The sequence below is a fragment of the Lissotriton helveticus genome (assembly GCF_964261635.1).
Source record: "Lissotriton helveticus chromosome 1_1 unlocalized genomic scaffold, aLisHel1.1 SUPER_1_unloc_57, whole genome shotgun sequence".
NCBI classification, from domain to species: Eukaryota; Metazoa; Chordata; class Amphibia; order Caudata; family Salamandridae; genus Lissotriton; species Lissotriton helveticus.
Genome location: NW_027611700.1, coordinates 183232 through 209459, shown reverse-complemented (window position 1 = coordinate 209459; position 26228 = coordinate 183232). Strand labels below are relative to the sequence as shown.

Genomic DNA, 26228 nt, shown 5'->3' with positions numbered 1-26228 from the left:
AGGCTCTCACCGTCGGCGCTGTCGGCTTCAAGTTTGGAGCAAACAACACTTGGCAAGAGCAATCCACGCGGAACCGGGAGATTGCTTCTCACTCGAACCAGGAAGGTCAGAGTGGGGGCTCCTTTTCAGGGGAGCTGGTGTGGATCTGGAGCAACCAGATTCATGAGTCTTCTTCGTAGTTTCGTCGGCACAGGGACCACTAGCCGGCTGGCAAGTGACCGGGCCAACGCATTGAGCCAAATGGAGCAGAAGGGCCCCACGCAGCACTCGTCGAGTGTGGAGGGCTGAACTTCGGCTCAAGAGTAGCTCAGGGTGGGGGCTTCTCAAACCCCGGTGCACAGCTTCGAGGGTCACTCGTGGGCTGCACGGTCAGCGTCTCGTGGTCAATTCAAGATGGCGTGCCCCACGCTTCCGGTCGCCTCCACGGGTCTCAGCTCTGCAGGGACTGTGGATCGGGCTGTTGGAAGGCAGGCAAGCTTGATCTCGTCGATCTCAGTCGCTCGAGTTCCGGCGGGAACTGCAACCAAGTAGACGTCGAGGGCTGGATGGTGCCTGCTGCTGCAGGGTGGTCACTCCTTGACCACAAGGGAGATTCTTCGGGCTTCCACGTTGAGATGGAGGTCCAAGGGTCCAGAGTTTCGTTTCTAATGTTTCTTCCAGGAAATCTGATGTGCATTGGCACTGCTCCCACTCTTATTCGAATCTGGGGGGCGTGATTACCTGCTAGGTCCCCCCCTATGGGAGGGACCCAGGAAGTGGGTGGATACACCCCCTTCCTTTGATCCAGGCCGCCCTGGCACGAGGGCTGGAGTGCCCCAGAACCGGTTTGGCCGGATTATGCAAGGGGCAGCCTTGTGCGCCCCAAGCAGTGTCTGGTTTCTTTCAAACCTCCCTGCTACAATCCACTATCTCCTGTCTGGAGGGCGGTGACACCCTCCTGTGACAGGAAACCCTTTGTCCAGGCCCCATTTGGCTGAGTTTCGGTCAGCTGCAGGGGTCCAGACATTTTTCTGTGGCAGAGGCATCCATTTTGTGGATCTAAGGTCTTTGGAGAAATTAACCGCATTTAAGTAAAGCAACATGTCCTACCCCTCTAGAGGGGTGGAATGCTATCCCCGTCGCCAGAACTGGCGAGGGGATAGTATTCCAAATCGTATGACACCTTACACGACATGTTTTGATAAAGCCAAACCAAAGTTGCTATTTAACCGCGAGGATTATAAGGCACTTAAGAGTATATGGTATGGCATTATCCTGAAACAGCTTAGGGAGTTGTTCCCGACAGCTGCAGACAGGCTCAGCTCATGCTAGAGCTCCAACTCACATAAAACCACGCACTCTGCCTCCAGGATTGATGAGGCCTTCCATAGGAGTGGCTAACAGGTTTACATGTGTCCAGATATAGGTTTAGATATAGGTATACTATATCTAAGCAAGGGGTGATTACACCACCTTACCCCAGCTGAGTGATCAGCCAGTTGTGTCAATTTAAGAACCAGCCAGGGGTGGCAAAAGATATGCTGCAGCCCCTTGTAGGCCTTGGTGGCCCCTATGCCCTGGGCACCTATAGTGCATTATACAGGGGCTGACAAGGAGTCCATTTCCAATTGTGGTATGTGCCTATAGCACATGTGTCAGTAATTTAGTGAGAGAACAGCAGGCTGGGGGTCTGATCAGCAGGCCCACAGCCTCAGTAGTCGAAAACCAGTGAAGCAAAAAGCAAAAATTTGGGGTGACCATAGGATAGCAGACCCTACTCTCCTACACAACCCCCCCCCCAAACGCAGGGACATTAAACTAACCTTGACCAGATAAGTCTTCATGTTCTAAGTGGAAGTACCGGGAGAGACCATCTGCATTACCATGGTCAGTCCCTGGGCGGTGCTCCACTGTAAAGTCCATCCCCTGTGGGGAAATGGACCACCTGAGCAGTTTGGGATTTTCACCCTTCATCTGATTAAGCCATAAGAGGGGCTTATGGTCTGTCTGAACTAGGAAGTGAGTTCCAAACAAGTAGGACCTCAACTTCTTCAGGGCCCAAACCACAGCAAAGGCCTCCCTCTCAATGGCTGACCAACGTTTCTCTCTAGGGGTCAGCCTTCTGCTAATGAAAGCAATGGGCTGGTCTTGACCATCTTTATTAAGTTGTGAGAGCACAGCTCCCACCCCCAACTCAGAAGCATCTGTCTGTACAATGAACTGTTTGGAGTAGTCAGGACTCTTCAGGATAGGTGCAGAGCACATGGCCTTCTTCAGGTCATCAAATGCCTTCTGACAGCTAACTGTCCACTGAACCTTTTTTGGCATCTTCTTGGATGTCAAGTCATTTAATGGTGTCACTATAGACCCATAGTTCTTCACAAACTTCCTGTAATACCCAGTCAGGCCCAAGAAGGCTCTGACTTGTGTCTGGGTAACTGGAGGAGCCCAGTCCTGTATGGCCTGGATTTTGCTCTCCAGTGGCTGAACCTGGCCTCCACCTACTAGGTGGCCCAGGTATACAACCTTACTCTGCCCTATCTGGCACTTAGTGGCCTTGATAGTTAGGCCTGCCTTTTGCAGGGCCTCCAAAACTCTCTTCAGGTGGATCAGGTGATCCTCCCAGGTGGAGCTAAAGACAGCAATATCATCTAGATATGCTGCGCAAAAGTCATCCAACCCAGTAAGGACTTGGTTCACCAACCTTTGGAAAGTGGCAGGTGCATTCTTCAAACCAAAGGGCATTACCACAAACTGATAATGTCCACTAGGGGTAGAGAATGCTGTTTTGGCTTTTGACTCTTCAGCTAGTCTGATTTGCCAGTAGCCAGCTGTCAAATCAAATGTGCTCAGAAACTTGGCAGAAGCCAATCTGTCAATGAGCTCATCTGCTCTTGGAATGGGGTGAGCATCTGTCCTAGTGACAGCATTGAGACCCCTGTAGTCCACGCAAAACCTCATTTCTCTCTTTCCATCTTGGGTATGAGGTTTTGGCACCAGGACTACTGGGCTGGCCCATGGGCTCTCTGATGGCTCAATCACTCCAAGCTCCAACATCTTTTGCACCTCAGCCTTGATGCAATCCCTGACATGGTCAGGTTGCCTGTAGATCTTATTCTTCACAGGCAGACTGTCACCAGTGTCCACTACATGGGTACACCAGTCAGTCTGGCTGGGTGTGAGTGAAAACAAATGCCTGTGGGCCTGCAAAACCTGTCTGCAGTCCATCTGTTGCTGGTCAGTGAGGCTGCCCGCCAAGGCTACTCCATCAACTGAACCATCATCAGGGTTCTGAGAAAGCAGGTCTGGGAGAGGGTCACTCTCTTCCTCCTGATCCCCATCTGTGGCCATGAGCAAGCTCATGTCCTCCCTGTCCACAAATGCTTTCAAGCGATTCACATGGATTACCCTGTGAGGGCTCCTGGGTGTTCCAAAGTCTACCAAGTAGGTGACTTCTCCCTTCTTTTCAATGATAGGATAGGGTCCACTCCATTTGTCCTGGAGTGCTGCTGGGGCCACTGGCTCCAGTACCCACACCTTCTGTGCTGGTTGGAACTCTACCAGTACAGCCTTTTGGTCATGCCAAGCTTTCTGTAATTCTTGGCTGGCCTCCAGGTTTTTGGATGCTCTTTCCATGTATTCAGCCATCCTGGAGCGGAGACCAAGTACATAGTCCACTATGTCTAGTTTGGGCTTTTTGAGAGGTAACTCCCATCCTTCCTTCACCAAACACAATGGACCCCTCACAGGGTGGCCAAACAAAAGTTCAAAAGGGCTGTAGCCAACCCCCTTCTGTGGGACCTCTCTGTAAGCAAAGAGCAGGCAAGGTAAAAGAATGTCCCATTTCCGCCTGAGCTTCTCTGGTAATCCTTTTATCATGCCTTTAAGGGTCTTGTTAAATCTCTCCACAAGCCCATTGCACTGTGGATGATAGGGGGTGGTAAACTTATAGTTTACTCCACACTCCTTCCACATTGCTTTCAGATAGCTAGACATAAAATTCGTGCCTCTATCTGATAGTACCTCCTTTGGAAAGCCCACTCTTGAGAAAACTGCAATGAGGGCTTTGGCCACCACAGGGGCTGTGGTGGTCCTTAGGGGAATAGCCTCTGGATACCTGGTAGCATGATCCACTACCACCAGTATAAATCTGTTCCCAGATGCTGTTTGGGAGTCCATTGGACCCACAATATCAATTCCAACTCTTTCAAAGGGAACCCCCACCACAGGTAGTGGTATTAGGGTGGCCTTTGTTGTGCCACCTGACTTACCACTGGCTTGGCAAGTGACACAGGAGCGACAAAACTCCTTGACATTTTCTGACATGTGAGGCCAGTGAAAGTGTGAAACAAGCCTGTCCCACGTCTTGTTCTGGCCTAAGTGTCCTGCAAGGGGAATATCATGGGCCAAGGTAAGAAGGAACCCCCTAAACTGCAGAGGTATGACCAACCTCCTGGTCATGCCAGGCTTGGGGTCTCTAGCCTCTGAGTAAAGGAGTCCATCATCCCAATACACAGTATGGGTACCTTGGGCATCCCCAGCAGCCTCAGCAGCAGCCTGCTGTCTGAGGGGTTCAAGGGAAGGGCAATCTAATTGAGCCTGCCTCAGGTCTGCCCTTGAGGGTCCCCCTGTCCCCAGAAACTCAACCTGGTCAGGTTCAAGTTCCTCAGAGACAGTCTCCTCTTGGACTGCAGAATCAGTTTCCTCTGAAACTTGATCCTCAACCTGGGGCAAGGTGGAAGGCTCAGCCTTTCCTCTCTTGCTCCTTCTCTTGGGTTGTGGTTGGTCTATTGTTCCAAGATCCACCACTGGTTCAGGAAGGCACTTCTTAGCCTGAGCCCTTGTCATGGCAAGGACATGCTCTGAAATCCCTAGCATTTCTGCATGAGTCCTGTACTCCACTTCTGACCACGCTGAGCTTTCAAGATCATTGCCTAACAGACAGTCTACTGGAAGGTCTGCACTCACAACAACTTTCTTTAGGCCATTTACCCCTCCCCAGGAGAAGTTCACAACTGCTACACTATGGGAAGTAGTGCAGTTGCTTGCATTGGTCACTAGGTAACTCTCACCTAGTACAATCTGTCCAGGGTCCACAAAGTCAGGTGTCACCATTGTGACACTGGCACATGTGTCCCTATAGGCCTGAGCCAGTTTCTCATTAATTAAGGGAGTCTGCCTGTATTTGCCCAGGTTACTGGGGCTTACTGCAGTGGGCAACTCTATGTCCACATCATACAGGAGAACTGCCTGTGTAGGGATTCTGACTAGGCCAGATCCTACTTCAATACCCAGGGTCAACCCAGCTACACCCTTGGACTGTGTTCCACCACTGCTTACTGTACTTGGGGTTGCAGTTGCTTTAGGAGCTGGAGTGGTGGAGACTGGATTTGCCTTGGTGCACTCACTGCCCCAGTGTGAAACTGATTTGCAGGTATTACACCAAGGTGTCTTTGGACCTTTGTTCTTCTTCTTCTTGTTTCCATTTTGGGAACCACCCTCCTTACTATTAGTTTGGGGGCCTAAAGACTTCTGGTCTTTTTCTTTATCTTTCTGATTACCACCCTTCTGGTCTGTTTTCTTCTGGTCACCACCTTGGTTCTGGGGTTTCTGCTTAATCCTTGTTCTGACCCATTTGTCCGCCTTCTTTCCCAATTCTTGGGGAGAGGTCAGATCAGAGTCAATAAGGTATTGATGCAACAGCTGGTTTGTACAGTTATTAAGGATCTGTTCTCTCATCATAAGATTGTACAATCCTGTATAGTCTGAAACTTTACTTCCCTGCAACCAACCCTCCAAAGCCTTAGTGGCACACTCAACGAAATCAGTCCAGTCTTGAGTCTGTGCTTTTTGGGTGTCTCTGAACAACAACCTGTATTGCTCGGTGGTTAGGCCAAACCCTTCAATAAGAGCACTCTTCAAAACAGAGTAGTTTTTGGCATCCTCAGGTCTAACTGTGAGGAGCCTGTCCCTCCCTTTCTCAGAAAAGGAGTACCACAAAATTGCAGCCCACTGATCCTCAGGAACCTGCTGTACCATGCAGGCTCTCTCAAGAGCAGTCATCCATTTGTGGATGTCATCCCCTTCTTTGAAGGGGGCCACAATTTTTGTCAGGTTTCTATTGTCATAGCCCCTGTCTTTTTCTCTTGGAAAATTGCTGCCACCAGTGGCATCTAAGCCACATAATTTCTGCTCTCTTGCCAAGGCAAGTCTAGCTTGAGCTAAGGTAAGTTTAGCTTGAGTCAGGGCTACCTCCTCCCTCTCTATTTGGAGTTTGACAGCCCTCATTCTAGCCCTATGCTCAGTGTTCTGAGAAGCAGTCATGCCTCTCTGTGATTCTCTGGAGGCACTAGAAATATGAGAGTCCCCTGAGGGAGATCTCACTCTTCTGTTGCCTGGGAGAATAACATGATGGGATCTGGGGAGGTGCTGGCCCTCTCCATTCCCCAGTAGGTCTAAGTTGGCCTGGTTAAGCCTGGCAACTTGGACCTGGCTACCCCTCTGATCCTGATCTTCTGGGTCCTCAACTTCTGAGTCCTCCTCCTCATCTTCTTCTTCCTCGTCTTCCTCCTGAGGGGGATCAGTTACAGGGGGGTTCCCTCCATTTCCTGTCTCTAGGGAAGCTTCCTTCGCCCTTTCTAAGTCATCCTGCTCTAGGATGTCTATCAGGATTTGGCAGGTGGGACTTCTGCCCCTTTTTAACCCTCTTGAGATGCACAAGGCAACCAAGTCCTTTCGGGTTAACTTGTCATAGCTGGAAGTTGCCTTGGTAAGGTCAACTGTCGCAGGATCAGACTCTGAGGCCCTACCTGTGTCAGACATGACTACTAGTGAGGTGTAAGTGGTGCACTTACCTACACTAAGTGTTATCCTACTGTACCTTGCTAGTGAGTTGTAGTCAGGGTGTGCTAATCCCTTTAATCTACAACTACTAAATTCAGTAGAACTTAATATGCTAAGCTTTTGATTTATATGTACCTAGAGGTACTTGATGTGATCTTTCAATTTGATACAAGGATTGCAATGGTAAAACAACAGCAAGCTCAAATCCGCACCGCTGCTCACCAATGTGAGAAGTTGGCCTGATAGGTGATGTTTCCAATTCTGGAACCACCTGATATCAGACCCAACAATCCCTTATGGTGTCTGGTTGTAAGTCAACCTTATTAGACAAGCTATCCTAGGGGTAGCATGGACTAAGCAGCCTAAAGGCTTAACTTAAGAGGTCGTGTTAAGCGAGCTGTTTTACCACATACAATCCTGTAATATCAAATGAAAGGACACCACACAAGTATATATTATAAAAATATATGTATTTATTACTAAAAACAATCCCCAGTATTCTTTATGAATAAAGGGGCACAAGCGTTAAATCAAAAGCACTGTTTAAACATACAAGTTGCACAATTATGGATGAGGGCAGGGGGCCACTCAAACCATATACTAAACAAGTGGTATAAGAGATGCCACTCGAGCAGTGGTTAGGCCTAGGGCCTAGGGAATCGCTGGGAGCAGTCAGGACAAGCAATGCTGAAGTCGGGAATGGCCCTCGGGATTCGGGAGCTGTGCGGAAAGCGCACGCATGCACCAATGTTAACCAATGGTGCGTAAAAAGTGTAAAGTTAGAGTTTAAGGACACTTCCGCTGAACCTAAATGAACAAAACTTAAGACACAGACCCTAGAGATGTGCACCACTGTGGGAACACCGGCGGAGCAAAGTTACCTCACCCACAGGAAGTGGGTGCACAGGGTCGAAGTGGCGTCGGGTTTTGACACGCAGGCTCTTGGTGCTTGAAGCTGAAAGGGCTGCAGGCGGGTTGAAGATGAAGTGTACGGTGGAGTCCAAGGGTGGACTCAAGTCGAAGGGTACCTGAAAGCAGAGGGGATAGAGTCTGGGTCACTCAGCAGTGACCAGGGTGGAACCAGGACGGAACCAGGCAATGTCGGGCGCAATCAGGTGGTCGTCGAGGAGCTTCTCTCCGCTGTCACGTGGGCTCTGGGGCATCTGCGACGTCCAGGAGCAGGTCACGATCTGTCCCACGCAGGCTGTCACCGTCGGCGCTGTCGGCTTCAAGTTTGGAGCAAACAACACTTGGCAAGAGCAATCCACGCGGAACCGGGAGATTGCTTCTCACTCGAACCAGGAAGGTCAGAGTGGGGGCTCCTTTTCAGGTGAGCTGGTGTGGATCTGGAGCAACCAGATTCACGAGTCTTCTTCGTAGTTTCGTCGGCACAGGGACCACTAGCCGGCTGGCAAGTGACCGGGCCAACGCGTTGAGCCAAATGGAGCAGAAGGGCCCCACGCAGCACTCGTCGGGTGTGGAGGGCTGAACTTTGGCTCAAGAGTAGCTCAGGGTGGGGGCTTCTCAAACCCCGGTGCACAGCTTCGAGGGTCACTCGTGGGCTGCACGGTCAGCGTCTCGTGGTCAATTCAAGATGGCGTGCCCCACGCTTCCGGTCGCCTCCACGGGTCTCAGCTCTGCAGGGACTGTGGATCGGGCTGTTGGAAGGCAGGCAAGCTTGATCTCGTCGATCTCAGTCGCTCGAGTTCCGGCGGGAACTGCAACCAAGTAGACGTCGAGGGCTGGATGGTGCCTGCTGCTGCAGGGTGGTCACTCCTTGACCACAAGGGAGATTCTTCGGGCTTCCACGTTGAGATGGAGGTCCAAGGGTCCAGAGTTTCGTTTCTAATGTTTCTTCCAGGAAATCTGATGTGCATTGGCACTGCTCCCACTCTTATTCGAATCTGGGGGGCGTGATTACCTGCTAGGTCCCCCCCTATGGGTGGGACCCAGGAAGTGGGTGGATACACCCCCTTCCTTTGATCCAGGCCACCCTGGCACGAGGGCTGGAGTGCCCCAGAACCGGTTTGGCCGGATTATGCAAGGGGCAGCCTTGTGCGCCCCAAGCAGTGTCTGGTTTCTTTCAAACCTCCCTGCTACAATCCACTATCTCCTGTCTGGAGGGCGGTGACACCCTCCTGTGACAGGAAACCCTTTGTCCAGGCCCCATTTGGCTGAGTTTCGGTCAGCTGCAGGGGTCCAGACATTTGTCTGTGGCAGAGGCATCCATTTTGTGGATCTAAGGTCTTTGGAGAAATTAACCGCATTTAAGTAAAGCAACATGTCCTACCCCTCTAGAGGGGTGGAATGCTATCCCCGTCGCCAGAACTGGCGAGGGGATAGTATTCCAATTCGTATGACACCTTACACGACATGTTTTGATAAAGCCAAACCAAAGTTGCTATTTAACCGCGAGGATTATAAGGCACTTAAGAGTATATGGTATGGCATTATCCTGAAACAGCTTAGGGAGTTGTTCCCGACAGCTGCAGACAGGCTCAGCTCATGCTAGAGCTCCATCTCACATAAAACCACGCACTCTGCCTCCAGGATTGATGAGGCCTTCCATAGGAGTGGCTCACAGGTTTACATGTGTCCAGATATAGGTTTAGATATAGGTATACTATATCTAAGCAAGGGGTGATTACACCACCTTACCCCAGCTGAGTGATCAGCCAGTTGTGTCAATTTAAGAACCAGCCAGGGGTGGCAAAAGATATGCTGCAGCCCCTGGTAGGCCTTGGTGGCCCCTATGCCCTGGGCACCTATAGTGCATTATACAGGGGCTGACAAGGAGTCCATTTCCAATTGTGGTATGTGCCTATAGCACATGTGTCAGTAATTTAGTGAGAGAACAGCAGGCTGGGGGTCTGATCAGCAGGCCCACAGCCTCAGTAGTCGAAAACCAGTGAAGCAAAAAGCAAAAATTTGGGGTGACCATAGGATAGCAGACCCTACTCTCCTACAACCGTTATTTATGTCACTGCCCCATCCCAGCTCAGAACCTGGCTATATGCAAATTAGTCTGTCCCTGGCCCAGTGCATCATGGGAACAGGGCAGACCAAACTACCAAGCCAATTCTTCACCAGAAAGGAGACAAGCTACCGGGGACCGGTTTCTGGCATTTCAGCCTCTTCGGCCCGGCTTGCTTGAATCCTGATGGAGCAGTGAGAAAGGGACTCATGTCTGAGTATACCCTGCCACACCTATAGTGGCCAAAAACGATACAGAAAAGGGGGTGGTGATGAACAGAGTGTCTGAATTAAGCAGACCACTCGTACCCAGTCCAAAGATCAGGGCTTGATCCATCACCGTTATTTATCTCACTGCCCCATCCCAGCTCAGAACCTGGCTATATGCAAATTAGTCTGTCCCTGGCCCAGTGCATCATGGGAACAGGGCAGACCAAACTACCAAGCCAATTCTTCACCAGAAAGGAGACAAGCTACCGGGGACCGGTTTCTGGCATTTCAGCCTCTTCGGCCCGGCTTGCTTGAATCCTGATGGAGCAGTGAGAAAGGGACTCATGTCTGAGTATACCCTGCCACACCTATAGTGGCCAAAAACGATACAGAAAAGGGGGTGGTGATGAACAGAGTGTCTGAATTAAGCAGACCATTCTTACCCAGTCCAAAGATCAGGGCTTGATCCATCACCGTTATTTATCTCACTGCCCCATCCCAGCTCAGAACCTGGCTATATGCAAATTAGTCTGTCCCTGGCCCAGTGCATCATGGGAACAGGGCAGACCAAACTACCAAGCCAATTCTTCACCAGAAAGGAGACAAGCTACCGGGGACCGGTTTCTGGCATTTCAGCCTCTTCGGCCCGGCTTGCTTGAATCCTGATGGAGCAGTGAGAAAGGGACTCATGTCTGAGTATACCCTGCCACACCTATAGTGGCCAAAAACGATACAGAAAAGGGGGTGGTGATGAACAGAGTGTCTGAATTAAGCAGACCATTCTTACCCAGTCCAAAGATCAGGGCTTGATCCATCACCGTTATTTATCTCACTGCCCCATCCCAGCTCAGAACCTGGCTATATGCAAATTAGTCTGTCCCTGGCCCAGTGCATCATGGGAACAGGGCAGACCAAACTACCAAGCCAATTCTTCACCAGAAAGGAGACAAGCTACCGGGGACCGGTTTCTGGCATTTCAGCCTCTTCGGCCCGGCTTGCTTGAATCCTGATGGAGCAGTGAGAAAGGGACTCATGTCTGAGTATACCCTGCCACACCTATAGTGGCCAAAAACGATACAGAAAAGGGGGTGGTGATGAACAGAGTGTCTGAATTAAGCAGACCACTCTTACCCAGTCCAAAGATCAGGGCTTGATCCATCACCGTTATTTATCTCACTGCCCCATCCCAGCTCAGAACCTGGCTATATGCAAATTAGTCTGTCCCTGGCCCAGTGCATCATGGGAACAGGGCAGACCAAACTACCAAGCCAATTCTTCACCAGAAAGGAGACAAGCTACCGGGGACCGGTTTCTGGCATTTCAGCCTCTTCGGCCCGGCTTGCTTGAATCCTGATGGAGCAGTGAGAAAGGGACTCATGTCTGAGTATACCCTGCCACACCTATAGTGGCCAAAAACGATACAGAAAAGGGGGTGGCTGAATTGCCAGAAACCGGTCCCCGGAAGCTTGTTTCCTTCCCAGTGTAAGAATTGGCTTTTGTAGTCTGGTCTGCCCTGTTCCCATGATGCACTGGGCCAGGGACAGACTAATTTGCATACAGCCAGGTTCTGAAACTGGGATGGTGCAATGAGCTAAAAAACGGTGTTGGATCTAGCCCTGATCTCTTGACTGGGTGAGAGTACTCTGCTTAATTCAGAGACTCTGTCCATCACCACCCCTTGTTGTAAATAATTTTGTCCACCCTAAGCGTGGAAGGGTATACTCAGATGTGAGTCCCTTGCTCATTGCACCATCAGGATTCAAGCAAGCCGGGCCGAAGACGGCTGTAATGCCAGAAACCGGTCCCCGGAAGCTTGTTTCCTTCCCAGTGTAAGAATTGGCTTTTGTAGTCTGGTCTGCCCTGTTCCCATGATGCACTGGGCCAGGGACAGACTAATTTGCATACAGCCAGGTTCTGAAACTGGGATGGTGCAATGAGCTAAAAAACGGTGTTGGATCTAGCCCTGATCTCTTGACTGGGTGAGAGTACTCTGCTTAATTCAGAGACTCTGTCCATCACCACCCCTTGTTGTAAATAATTTTGTCCACCCTAAGCGTGGAAGGGTATACTCAGATGTGAGTCCCTTGCTTATTGCACCATCAGGATTCAAGCAAGCCGGCCGAAGACGGCTGTAATGCCAGAAACCGGTCCCCGGAAGCTTGTTTCCTTCCCAGTGTAAGAATTGGCTTTTGTAGTCTGGTCTGCCCTGTTCCCATGATGCACTGGGCCAGGGACAGACTAATTTGCATACAGCCTGGTTCTGAAACTGGGATGGTGCAATGAGCTAAAAAACGGTGTTGGATCTAGCCCTGATCTCTTGACTGGGTGAGAGTACTCTGCTTAATTCAGAGACTCTGTCCATCACCACCCCTTGTTGTAAATAATTTTGTCTACCCTAAGCGTGGAAGGGTATACTCAGATGTGAGTCCCTTGCTCATTGCACCTTCAGGATTCAAGCAAGCCGGGCCGAAGACGGCTGTAATGACAGAAACCGGTCCCCGGAAGCTTGTTTCCTTCCCAGTGTAAGAATTGGCTTTTGTAGTCTGGTCTGCCCTGTTCCCATGATGCACTGGGCCAGGGACAGACTAATTTGCATACAGCCAGGTTCTGAAACTGGGATGGTGCAATGAGCTAAAAAACGGTGTTGGATCTAGCCCTGATCTCTTGACTGGGTGAGAGTACTCTGCTTAATTCAGAGACTCTGTCCATCACCACCCCTTGTTGTAAATAATTTTGTCCACCCTAAGCGTGGAAGGGTATTCTCAGATGTGAGTCCCTTGCTCATTGCACCATCAGGATTCAAGCAAGCCGGGCCGAAGACGGCTGTAATGCCAGAAACCGGTCCCCGGAAGCTTGTTTCCTTCCCAGTGTAAGAATTGGCTTTTGTAGTCTGGTCTGCCCTGTTCCCATGATGCACTGGGCCAGGGACAGACTAATTTGCATACAGCCAGGTTCTGAAACTGGGATGGTGCAATGAGCTAAAAAACGGTGTTGGATCTAGCCCTGATCTCTTGACTGGGTGAGAGTACTCTGCTTAATTCAGAGACTCTGTCCATCACCACCCCTTGTTGTAAATAATTTTGTCCACCCTAAGCGTGGAAGGGTATACTCAGATGTGAGTCCCTTGCTCATTGCACCATCAGCATTCAAGCAAGCCGGGCCGAAGACGGCTGTAATGCCAGAAACCGGTCCCCGGAAGCTTGTTTCCTTCCCAGTGTAAGAATTGGCTTTTGTAGTCTGGTCTGCCCTGTTCCCATGATGCACTGGGCCAGGGACAGACTAATTTGCATACAGCCAGGTTCTGAAACTGGGATTGTGCAATGAGCTAAAAAACGGTGTTGGATCTAGCCCTGATCTCTTGACTGGGTGAGAGTACTCTGCTTAATTCAGAGACTCTGTCCATCACCACCCCTTGTTGTAAATAATTTTGGCCACCCTAAGCGTGGAAGGGTATACTCAGATGTGAGTCCCTTGCTCATTGCACCATCAGGATTCAAGCAAGCCGGGCCGAAGACGGCTGTAATGCCAGAAACCGGTCCCCGGAAGCTTGTTTCCTTCCCAGTGTAAGAATTGGCTTTTGTAGTCTGGTCTGCCCTGTCCCCATGATGCACTGGGCCAGGGACAGACTAATTTGCATACAGCCAGGTTCTGAAACTGGGATGGTGCAATGAGCTAAAAAACGGTGTTGGATCTAGCCCTGATCTCTTGACTGGGTGAGAGTACTCTGCTTAATTCAGAGACTCTGTCCATCACCACCCCTTGTTGTAAATAATTTTGTCCACCCTAAGCGTGGAAGGGTATACTCAGATGTGAGTCCCTTGCTCATTGCACCATCAGGATTCAAGCAAGCCGGGCCGAAGACGGCTGTAATGCCAGAAACCGGTCCCCGGAAGCTTGTTTCCTTCCCAGTGTAAGAATTGGCTTTTGTAGTCTGGTCTGCCCTGTTCCCATGATGCACTGGGCCAGGGACAGACTAATTTGCATACAGCCAGGTTCTGAAACTGGGATGGTGCAATGAGCTAAAAAACGGTGTTGGATCTAGCCCTGATCTCTTGACTGGGTGAGAGTACTCTGCTTAATTCAGAGACTCTGTCCATCACCACCCCTTGTTGTAAATAATTTTGTCCACCCTAAGCGTGGAAGGGTATACTCAGATGTGAGTCCCTTGCTCATTGCACCATCAGGATTCAAGCAAGCCGGGCCGAAGACGGCTGTAATGCCAGAAACCGGTCCCCGGAAGCTTGTTTCCTTCCCAGTGTAAGAATTGGCTTTTGTAGTCTGGTCTGCCCTGTTCCCATGATGCACTGGGCCAGGGACAGACTAATTTGCATACAGCCAGGTTCTGAAACTGGGATGGTGCAATGAGCTAAAAAACGGTGTTGGATCTAGCCCTGATCTCTTGACTGGGTGAGAGTACTCTGCTTAATTCAGAGACTCTGTCCATCACCACCCCTTGTTGTAAATGAAAGAAAGATCTGCACAAGGCGCAGCTGACAGAAGCCCCTGCCTGAAAGAAAGATCTGCACAAGGTGCAGCTGACAGAAGCCCTGCCTGGAAGGAAGATCTGCACAAGGCACAGCTGACAGAAGTCCTGCCTGAAAGAAAGATCTGCACAAGGCGCAGCTGACAGAAGCCCCTGCCTGGAAGGAAGATCTGCACAACGCGCAGATGATGGAAGTCCTGCCTGAAAGAAAGATCTGCACAAGGCGCAGCTGACAGAAGGCCCTGCCTGGAAGGAAGATCTACACAACGCGCAGCTGACGGAAGTCCTGCCTGGAAGGAAGATCTGCACAAGGCAAAGCTGAGAAAAGTCCTGCCTGGAAGGAAGATCTGCACAAGGCACAACTGAAATAAGCCCCTCTCCCCCCGGAAGGAATATCTGCACGAGGCACGACTGACAGAATTCCAAATTCCTGCCTGGAAGGAAGATCTGCACAACGTGCAGCTGACGGAAGTCCTGCCTGAAAGAAAGATCTGCACAAGGCGCAGCTGACAGAAGCCCCTGCCTGGAAGGAAGATCTACACAACGCGCAGCTGACGGAAGTCCTGCCTGGAAGGAAGATCTGCACAAGGCAAAGCTGAGAAAAGTCCTGCCTGGAAGGAAGATCTGCACAAGGCACAACTGAAATAAGCCCCCCTCCCCCCGGAAGGAATATCTGCACGAGGCACGACTGACAGAATTCAGAATTCCTGCCTGGAATGAAGATCTGCACAAGATGCAGCTGAAAGAAGTACAGCCTGGGAGTAAGATCTGCACAATGCACAGCTGACAGAAGCCCTGCCTGGAAGGAAGATCTGCACAAGGCACAGCTGACAGAAGTCCTGCCCGGAAGGAAGATCTGCACAAGGCGCAGCTGACAGAAGTCCTGCCTGAAAGAAAGATCTGCACAAGGCACAGCTGACAGAAGCCCCTGCCTGGAAGGAAGATCTGCACAACACGCAGCTGATGGAAGTCCTGCCTGAAAGAAAGATCTGCACAAGGCGCAGCTGACAGAAGCCCCTGCCTGGAAGGAAGATCTACACAACGCGCAGCTGACGGAAGTCCTGCCTGGAAGGAAGATCTGCACAAGGCAAAGCTGAGAAAAGTCCTGCCTGGAAGGAAGATCTGCACAAGGCACAACTGAAATAAGCCCCCCTCCCCCCGGAAGGAATATCTGCACGAGGCACGACTGACAGAATTCAGAATTCCTGCCTGGAATGAAGATCTGCACAAGATGCAGCTGAAAGAAGTACAGCCTGGGAGTAAGATCTGCACAATGCACAGCTGACAGAAGTCCTGCCTGGAAGAAAGATCTGCACAGGGCACAGCTGACAGAAGTCCTGCCTGGAAGGAAGCTATGCACAAGGAGCAGCTGACAGAAGTCCTGCCTGGAAGGAAGATCTGCACAATGCACAGCTGACAGAATCCTGCCTGGAAGGAAGATATGCACAAGGCGCAGCTGATAGAAGCTGCAGCCTGAAAAGAAGATCTGCACAAGGCGCAGCTGACATAGGTCCTGGCTGGAAGGAAGATCCGCACAAGGCGCAGCTGGAAGAAGTCATTGCCTGGAATGAAGATCCGCACAAGGCACAGCTGACAGAAGTCCTGCCTAGAAAGGAAGACCTGCAAAAGGCGCGGCTGACTGAAGTTCTGCCTGGCGGTGACCTCACAGCAGTGAGAGACCGACAAACAACAAGATCCTTCTAGCCCAGCTAGCCACACTGGACATAATGTACACCAAAGGCCTGATTTAGATTTCAGCGGATGGTTTACTCCATCACAAATGTGACAGGTATCCTGCCCGCCCAATAAAAATGTATTACATCTTATGGCACTTATAATAAGGCAGACAGGATATCTATCACATTTTGATTAGGCCTTGGTGTAGTTCGCAGAGTTTTAGTCCGCTGAACTCCACGAAGTGCCAGGGAAACCCGCCGCACTCTGAAAACTTGCGCTAGTGGCAGAGTTTCTAAGTTGCACTACTCTCGCTGATTTTTTGTGCCAGGAGTTTTTCCCGCACTGTAAAATCAGCGCGAACAGCACTATGGGTCACACAAGAGGGCGCTGCTGCTTTCTGCTGCTCTAATTGACATTCTAATCAAGTGGCAGCTTTATCAACAAAAATTAGAGATTTCTACACTCGAGTGGTCGCGACCTGCCGCGACTTTCCGCAGTGAGAAATCTCACCAGGAGGAGGTCTAGCGCGTTATATTTTCTCACAAGCACTCGTCACCTTACCATTGGCGAGCCGCTTGAGAAGAAAAACTCCGTTCTGCATCACTTTGAGGAGTTTTTGGGGAACTGTGTGGGCAAATCTTTGCGAGGTCTGCCGGCAGAGCAGAATTCTTCAGCCACCTCTAGTTTTGAGGCAATACTCTGTTGGACAAATTCCTAACTAGGCCCTATGTCTGCAATAATTGTTGTACAAGAAGTGAGATCCATGGCCTTCAATCAATCAATCAGTCAATCAATCAGTCATTTGTAAAGCGCACTGCATACCTGCGAGGGTCTCAAGGCGCTGGGTTGGCTGCTACTGATCGAACATCCAGGTCTTGTTTATCCTCCTGAAGGTGAGCAGGTCTTGAGTCTGTCGTAGGCTCAGTGGGAGGGTGTTCCATGTCTTGACGGTGAGGGGGGAGAAGGATCTCCCGCCGGTGGTTGTTCTTCGGATGCGCGGGACAGTGGCGAGTGAGAGGTCGGCGGAGCATAGCTGGCGGTTGGGGATGTAGAAGGAAAGTCGTCTGTTGAGGTAGGCTGGGCCGGTCTTGTGGAGTGCCTTGTGTGCGTGGATGAGGAGCTTGAAGGATATCCTCCTTTTGACGGGGAGCCAGTGCAGGTCTCTCAGGTGGGGGGTGATGTGGTCATGGCGTCGAGGATCAGTCGTGCTGAGACATTTTGGATGCGTTGTAGTCGTTTGATGAGCTTGGTTGGGGCTCCCGCGTAGAGGGCGTTTCCGTAGTCGAGTCTGCTGCTGACAAGGGCCTGGGTGACTGTCTTTCTTGTATCTGTCGGGATCCATCTGTAGATCTTGCGGAGCATGCGGAGGGTGTTAAAGCAAGAGGAGGAGATGGAGTTGAATTGCTTGGTCATTGAGAGCGTTGAGTCGAGAATGATTCCCAGGTTGGATTTGTGGTCGGTGATTGTCAGGACTGCCCCCAGTGCCGTCGGCCACCAAGAGTCGTCCCAGGCTGAAGGGTTGGCGCCGAGGATGAGGACCTCCGTCTTTTCTGAGTTCAGCTTCAGACAGCTGATCTTAATCCAGTCGGCGACGGCCTTCATTCCTTCGTGGAGGTTTGCTATGGCGAGATGGGGTCCTTGGTGAGGGAGTGGATCAGTTGAGTGTTGTCGGTGTAGGAGAATATGTTGAGGTCATGCTGTCGGGCTACGTGTGCGAGCGGGGCCATGTAAATGTTGAACAGTGTCGGGCTGAGGGAGGATCCCTGTGGTACGCCGCAGAGGATCTCGGAGGCTACAGATCAGAATGGGGGGAGGCGGACGCTCAGGGTTCTGCCTGAGAGGAAGGAGGTGGTCTATTCCAGAGCCTTGTCTCGAACCCCTGCAGCGTGGAGGCATGTGCGTAGTGTGCGGTGGCAGACGGTGTCGATGGCGGCGGAGAGATCTAGGAGGATGAGTGCTGCGGTCTCACCGTTGTCCAGCAGGGTCCTGATGTCGTCGGTGGCGGCGATGAGGGCGGTCTCAGTGCTGTGGTTGCTGTGTAACCCTGACTGGGAAGGGTCCAGGATTCTGTTTTCTTCCAAGGTATTGGGTTAGCTGTCTGTTTATGATCTTCTCGATGACCTTGGGAACGGGAGCAGAGAGATGGGCCGGAAGATCTTGTGGTCTCTTGGGTCTGCCTTAGGTTTTTTGAGTAGGGCATTGATCTAAGCATGTTTCCAGCTCTCTGTGAAGGTCGCGGTCTTGAGGGAGAAATTGATGACGTTGTGCAGGTGGTGTGCGATGGAGCTGCTTGCTTTGTTGAAGACGTGGTGCGGGAATGGGTCTGACGGAGAGCCGGAGTGGATTGTGCTCATTGTCTTGATGTCATCGATGCTCATGCTGGCCCAGGCTAGCAGGGGATCGTGGTTGATTGTGTGCAGAGAGTCTGTTGTGTTGCTGTTTGTTTGGGGCTGTATGGGTGTTGAAGCTGTAGTGGATATGTGCTATCTTGCGGTGGAAGAAAGTGGCGAGGGAGTCGCACAGGGCTTGCGAAGGCGGGATGTCCTTGGTGTTGGAGTTGGGGTTCTGAGAGTTCCTTCACTATGTTGAAAAACCTCCTTGCTGTTGTGTGCGTTGTAGTTGAAGCGGTCTTTGAAGGAGGTCCTCTTGGCAGCCCTGATGAGGTGGTGATGGTTGCGGATGGTGTCCTTTTGTGCTGCGTGGCAGTCCGGAGTCTGTTCACTGTTCCATTTCTTCTCTAGTTTCCGGCAAGCTTGCTTGGAGGCTAGGAGTTCTGGGGGGAACCAGCTGGCCCTCTTGCTGGTGTCTCAGTGGGGGGGTTTATTCGGCAGGCCGAGGGTGTTGGCGCAGTCGTCGATCCAGAATCTGAGGCTGTGGGCAGCGTTGTCGGTGTTGGAGGGTTCGGTGGGTAGGCTGAGAGCGAAGTTTGCACGTAGTTGGTCTTTGGTGATTTTGCTCCAGCAGCAGCGGGGGATCTGTTGGGTGCGGTGGTGTGGTATGGGTTTCTGGAAGGTGAAGTGGATGCAGCGGTGGTCGGTCCAGAGGAGTTCGGTGGTGTGGTTGAAGGAGACGTGCGGGCTTGAGGAGAAGAAAGGGTCGAGCGTGTGGCCGGCGGAGTGGGTGGGCGTTGTGACGAGGTTGTCGATCAGGGTTGTGGAGTTTCTGTAGTTGTTGTTCTCAAGGTGAAAGTTCAGGTCTGCGAGGAGGATGTAGTCTCTGGAGGTCAGGGTGTGCGTGCTGATGAAGTCGGCGATGGAGTCGCTAAACTAGGGGTGGGGTCCGGGGGGTCGGTAGATGAGGTTGCCTCTGAGGGTGGAGTTGGGGTCTGTGTGGATCTGGAAATGCATTGGTTCGGTGGTGCTGAGAGTATTGTCGGTGCTAGTCGAGACCCTGATGCTGTTCTTGTGGACGATGGCGATTCCTCCTCCGACTCCATTGGTGCGGTCTCTGCGGGTGATCTTGTAGCCGTCTGGGATGGCTATGGCGATGTCGGGTGCGGAGGAGTCGTTCATCCAAGTCTCTGTCAGGAAGGCGACGTCCGGGGATGTTATGTCGAGCAGGCCCCAGAGCTCGACGGCGTGTTTGCGGGTGTTCAGCAGTATGCATCGGAGGTGGTTGAGGTCTTTCTTGGCGGGTGGTTCGTCGGCTCTGAAACTGGTGTTGCTGCAGTTCCGGCAGGTGAAGGGACCGTGTGTGCATTTTGGGGCAGCCTTGAAGCAGGTGTGAGTCTGTCCAGAGTTGAGAGTGTGCAGAATGCTGGCATCATAGTGGTGGCGTTCCTCGTGGCGGGTGCGGGGACCAGGGGTTCTGGTGCTGGGTGCGGTCCAGGGACGGACCGGCGCAGATGGGCTTGCCTTAGGCGCGCCATTGGCGCGCAATTGTCATATATGGGGAGGTGGGAGGTAGGAGCAGCTGGGAGGTGGGAGGCGGGGGCACCGAATGGAAAGTAAGGGGCCACAGGGGACACAGCGGCGGGAACGGTGCGGGATGACAAGGGAACAGAAGGCAAAAGGGCACAAAAATAGAGGGGCAATGAATGGAACAGAAGGCAAAAATGGGCACAGTGTTACAGGGACAACGAGGGAACAGAAAGCAAAAACGGGCACAGGGTTACAGGGGCAGCTAAGGAACAAAAGGCAAAAACGGGCAGAGAGACACAGGAGCAGCGAGGGGGACAGAAGGAAAACCGGGCAGAGAGACACAGGGACAGCGAGGGGAACAGAGGGAAGAAACAAGTACAGAAGAAGTACAGGCAGCCAGGACGGACAGAGAGCAGCACAGAGAACAGCAGTCAGCGGCACAACAATGACAATAAGGCAATACAGGCAATTCAGAAAATACAACATATAGCGGAAGAGGAACGAACCTACGGCCTACCACTGGCCACCAGGGATGAGGCGCAGATGGTAGCCTGTGGGTGGAGGAGGGCCTTGAACTTCCTCAGCAGCGGCAGCTGGGGCAGGGACACACAGGCGGTGCCTTGCAGAGGGGGGGGAACCTACCTGGTAGGGTCAAGGGTCGCTCTCCTCGCCGCACTGCAGCTGGCATATGTGGGGAGGTGGGAGGGAGGAGCAGCTGGGAGGCAGGGGCAGCGAATGGGCAGTCAAGGGGCGGGGCCGCAGGTGACGCAGCGGCAGGAGCGGTGCGGGACAACAAAGGCAACAGGATGTAAAAGGGCACAAAAATAGAGGGGCAACGAGTGGAACAGAAGGCAAAAGGGAACAGGAATACAGGGGCAACGATGAAACAGAAGGCAAAAACGGGTAGAGTGTTACAGGGGCAACAAGGGAACAGAAAGCAAAAACGGGCACAGGTTTACAGGGGCAGCTAAGGAACAAAAGGCAAAAACGGGCAGAGAGACACGGGGCAGCAAGGGGGACAGAAGGAAACCCGGGCAGAGAGACACAGGGACAGCGAGGGGAACAGAGGGAAGAAACGGGCACAGAACAAGTACAGACAGCGGGAGAGCAGCACAGAGAACAGCAGTCACAGGCCTTGTGACTATCAGGCCGTTATCTGACTTCTGATGAACCCCACAGAGTGAGTGTGCAGCCAGAGGGCAACAGAGTGGTCGAAGGACAGGAAATTAGGTAAACTTGAATATGAGAAATATGGAAAGGTAGAAATGCGCATCACCTGTGGATAAATGACACCTCCTCCCGCTCTGCCAAATACCCATCCAGTCACAAAGTGGCATCCTGGGCTCCAAACGGACAACGGCATGCCATATGCCATGTAATGGTGGAAAAGGGGGGAAAAAGAGTAATATGCACACATCTGCTGTGGGGATATGTCAGGTAAATTATTGGTTGTGATGGATTCTCTATAAGTACTAAATGACTGATTTCGCTGAATATTATATTATATGAATCAACATTTGTTTGCCTTATCTGCGTGCATAATCTAAAGGACGGGCCTTACAGTTAACCCCTCATTCTGCTTTACACAAAAGCTCCGAAAAGAGCTGCATCTTACAGAACATTTACATTTACATTACTCTAGGAAGAACTAAAGACTTACTTATTAAAGTTATCTTTTAGGTCCAGAACCAGGTGCTGTAAGCTTCACCAGTTTCAGGGAAATGGACAGATGTTATGTCGATAGGAAACCCCCCTCAACTCACAATAATGTTCCAATCTTCCAGGTTAGAAGAAACCAGAAATGCTTGAACCAAGGGAGCTGTTGAAAGTGTCAAAGGTGACTTATGAACAGCGAGTAAAGACAGGAGTTGGTATTTGAGATGATCTTAAGTGAATAGGAAAGGAATGAGAAGAAGTGTGTGAAAGGAGTTACTTTTGTTGTATACTTCGTAAAGAGTTACTGGAAATTTTGCAGCCCAGCCTGATCTATCTCTTGTTCTAAAATCTATTGTTGTTTAAATTAAATCTTGACCATGTGCTTCTATCTTCAGCTTTACCACTAAGTACTTGGGAGCTCCGAGAGCACCCTTACTTTGCTCAGTTACTCTGTGAACACTGATAAATCACCTCCTTTTCAGACATTAATAAGATGTCACCTGATCAACAGAACTTTTAGTTAAATATCTTTGTATGCCGAAATATTCCTTGCTAAGTTTCAAAGGCAGTAAAGAAGAAGGGGGAGATTTACTAACATTTTGTGCTGTGTTTTCGTCACAAAAGTGGCACAAGACAGTGCAAAATCCTTTTTTCCTAATTTACTTTCAGACAAATAACGTAAAATTAATGTTAAGCAGCGCATAGCACTGCGTTGTATTACTTTGCGCCGGAGGGCATTGCAAGGGGGGTGCATGGGCGTTCCCATGCAACCACCCAAGGTTTCTCACGCTAAACCCAATTTACCAAATACAGTAGATTGGGTTTAGCGTGAGAAAACTGCACCCTTTTAACCTAGGCGCAAGGAAGGAGAAATACTTTAATTTGTCCTTCCTTTTCTAACTTAGCATGCATGCTGCACTGTGCAACACGTATACAAAATGGGAAAAGCTTTCCCTCGTGTCTGGCAAAGTATTTTGTACAGGAAGGGTGCCCTTCCTGTACAAAACCTATGCTAGACTCTGACACACACACACCCTAGCGTTCTGGTGCTAAGGTGTATGCATGGCGCAGGGCCGCTGTAATCAGGGCCAGCGCAAGGGAAAGGGAAGGTGAGAGCCATATCTTTGAAAATATGGTGCTCTCCTGCTCCCGCCCTGTCACGCAGCGCAGCCTCGCAGGGGGAGGACTGCGCTGCATTGCGTGGAGATTTGGTAAATCTCCCCCGAAATGTCTTTTACAACCAGTTAAATATTGTGAATTCTCATTCCATTATGTTTCAATTTAGTAATGTTAAATATCTTTACATCCAGCAGAAAACAAGCTTCGACTGTATGAAATGACCATCAATGATGAAGCGAATGCTGTAAATCTTCAATAATAGCAGAAATAATGAGCTACAGTATTCAGCACAGTGGGCGACATAGGAACCTGCACACAAACTGACATATCCTGGATGAAGCATCAAGGGCAGTTCAGGGATTATAAGAGGCCGAACTGTGCACCTCCACGCCACAAGATAAAGAAATGACCTTAGGAAAATTAAGGCAACAACAATAACAAACCACCTCCTGTATAAACAAGTGTCCAATACCAACTTTGATCATGGGATCGGTATGATGTGATTACTGCAGTGCTCTGTTTTGTAAAATGAAGACAAGCCATCATTCCGTGCTCTAGGAGAATTGTAAACTCTTTCTGGACAAACAGCAGTAACCAGAGAAGAGCACAACAGATCAGAGCCGGACAACTGACGGGTAAAGGAAAGAGGAGTTCTATCTACAATACAACAGACTGTCCCAATTTGCACCGGCCAGAAGGAAGATACATTTTTACCCGCAAGCGTGCATAGCCATAATCCAATCTAAAGGCACAATCACATACAAAGACACCTTCTACATATTAGGAGTGTGGCAAATATTTGGTGGATATTGCATTTTAATATTAAAACAGAAATCAAACGTGTAAAATACCGCACACATTTAAAGTGTGTGACAAAACCCCAAGTGCTTTATCAGCCATGTTAGCCCATCAGGAAATACAGTCATGTAATATAGACAAATATATACCCGACCCAAAGACACTAACCAAGAAAGAAGAATCATACACATGCAGCAAGAGCTTTAGTTTGTCATCACTACTCAAGCTTCATCAGCACACGTACACAGGACAAAAACCATTCAAGTGCAGTGAATGTGTCAAGAGCTTTAGTAGGTTATCAGAACTACAAAGACACCAGCGAACACACACAGGGGAAAAGCCATTCAAGTGCAGTGAATGTGTCAAGAGCTTTAGTCACTTATCAAACCTCCAAATTCATCAGCGAACACACACAGGGGAAAAACCATTCAAGTGCAATGAATGCGCAAAGTACTTTAGTGAGTTATCAAGTCTTCGAAGACATCAGCGAACACACACAGGGGAAAAACCATTCAAGTGCACTGAATGTGCAAAGTGCTTTAGGCACTCATCAAGCCTTCAACGTCATCAGCAAACTCACACAGGAGAAAAGCGATTCAAGTGCAGTGAATGTGTAAAGAGCTTTAGTCGCTTATCAAATCTCCAAATTCATCAGCGAACACACACAGGGGAAAAACCATTCAAGTGCAATGAATGTGCAAAGTACTTTAGTGAGTTATGGAGCCTTCAAAGACATCAACGAACACACACAGGGGAAAAACCCTTCAAGTGCAGTGAATGTGTAAAGAGCTTTAGTCAGTTATCAAACCTCCAAAATCATCAGCGAACACACACAGGGGAAAAACCATTCAAGTGCAGTGAATGCGTAAAGAGCTTTAGTGAGTTATCAAGTCTTCGAAGACATCAGCGAACACACACAGGGGAAAAACTATTCAAGTGCACTGAATGTGCAAAGTGCTTTAGGCACTCATCAAGCCTTCAAAGTCATCAGCAAACTCACACAGGAGAAAAGCGATTCAAGTGCAGTGAATGTGTAAAGAGCTTTAGTCGCTTATCAAATCTCCAAATTCATCAGCGAACACACACAGGGGAAAAACCATTCAAGTGCAATGAATGTGCAAAGTACTTTAGTGAGTTATCGAGCCTTCAAAGACATCAACGAACACACACAGGGGAAAAACCCTTCAAGTGCAGTGAATGTGTAAAGAGCTTTAGTCACTTATCAAACCTTCAAATTCATCAGCGAACCCACACAGGGGAAAAACCATTCAAGTGCACTGAATGTGCAAAGTACTTTAGTGAGTTATCAAGTCTTCGAAGACATCAGCAAACACACACAGGGGAAAAACCATTCAAGTGCACTGAATGTGCAAAGTGCTTTAGGCACTCATCAAGCCTTCAAAATCATCAGCAAACTCACACAGGAGAAAAGCGATTCAAGTGCAGTGAATGTGTAAAGAGCTTTAGTCACTTATCAAACCTCCAAATTCATCAGCGAACCCACACAGGGGAAAAACCATTCAAGTGCACTGAATGTGCAAAGTACTTTAGTGAGTTATCAAGTCTTCGAAGACATCAGCGAACACACACAGGGGAAAAACCATTCAAGTGCACTGAATGTGCAAAGTGCTTTAGGCACTCATCAAGCCTTCAAAGTCATCAGCAAACTCACACAGGTGAAAAGCGATTCAAGTGCAGTGAATGTGTAAAGCGCTATAGTTACTTATCAGACCTACAAAGTCATCAGCGAACACACACAGGGGAAAAACCATTCAAGTGCAGTGAATGTGGGAAGAGCTTTAGTCAGTTATCAAGTCTTCGAAGACATCAGCGAACACACACAGGGGAAAAACCATTCAAGTGCACTGAATGTGCAAAGTGCTTTAGGCACTCATCAAGCCTTCAAAGTCATCAGCAAACTCACACAGGAGAAAAGCGATTCAAGTGCAGTGAATGTGTAAAGCGCTATAGTTACTTATCAGACCTACAAAGTCATCAGCGAACACACACAGGGGAAAAGCCATTCAAGTGCAGTGAATGTTTGAAGAGCTTTAGTCAGTTATCAAGCCTTCGAAGACATCAGCGAACACACACAGGAGAAAAACCATTCAAGTGCAGTGAATGTGCAAAATGCTTTAGTCAGTCATCACACCTTCAATTTCATCAGCAAACACACACGAGGGAAAAACAATTTAAATGCAGTGAATGTGTGACGAGCTATAGTCGATTATCAGACCTACAAAGTCATCAGCGAACACACACGAGGTAAAAATCCCTATCATTGTAGTGAATGTGATAGGAGGTTTTGTGACTCTTCAGCATTAAGGAATCATCAGCAGACTCACACAGGAGAAAAACCATTCAAGTGGTGTGAATGTGGGAAGAGCATTTTTATTCGATTATCAGACCTATAAAGACATCAGCGAACACACACGGGAAAAGCCATGCCATTGCAATGAAAGTGTGAAGAGCTTTAGTCAATTATAAAGCCGTCAAAGACACCAGCAAAGACACACAGGGGAAAAGCCATTCAAGTGCAGTGATTGTGCAAGGTGCTTTAGTCATTTATCGGACCTAAAAAGTCATCAGCGAACACACACGGGGAAAAAAGCAATTCAAGTGCAGTGAAT

The 26228-nt window shown here is 49.8% G+C and overlaps 1 long non-coding RNA gene across 1 annotated transcript in view; it reads left to right on the top strand.

Moving 5' to 3' along the window:
* The window catches only part of LOC144806254 (uncharacterized), a 62005-nt gene extending 38441 nt beyond the window's left edge, over positions 1–23564 (top strand). Inside the window, exon 4 of the long non-coding RNA XR_013605743.1 lies at positions 22992–23564. This is a non-coding gene — a long non-coding RNA (uncharacterized LOC144806254). The remainder of the gene's footprint in view (positions 1–22991) is intronic.
* Positions 23565–26228: the final 2664 nt, after the last annotated feature.